The sequence below is a fragment of the Penaeus monodon genome, chromosome 27, assembly GCF_015228065.2.
Source record: "Penaeus monodon isolate SGIC_2016 chromosome 27, NSTDA_Pmon_1, whole genome shotgun sequence".
Classification (NCBI taxonomy): Eukaryota; Metazoa; Arthropoda; class Malacostraca; order Decapoda; family Penaeidae; genus Penaeus; species Penaeus monodon.
This window is the reverse complement of record NC_051412.1, coordinates 6,907,483-6,907,833: the sequence shown is the minus strand read 5'-3', so window position 1 is coordinate 6,907,833 and position 351 is coordinate 6,907,483.

Below are 351 nucleotides of genomic sequence, written 5' to 3'. Positions count from 1 at the left end.
TGCGACCGCCGGAATGCAAACACCTGCTGCTATTTGTTTATTCTCAAAGTCTCACTCACATACTTATCGCATCTATCCGTCCCCCTTGTTTATCCATTTCTCACCGTTATTATCATTTTGTGGTTATTTACTGATGACTTTGTTCTGTCTCGTGATGGGTCTCTGAGTAAAGATGAGGTCAGTCGTTACTCAGGTCGATGGGTCATTGAAGTAGATGAGTCTATCGGTCATCTGCGTGTCTGATGTCACTGTGACATCGCTTGACATCACGATCTGTCCGAGCCAATTTGGAACGGGGGGGAGGGGGGGTGACATGGTGTTGCTAATTACTGCTGTCTCGTTAATGAAGGT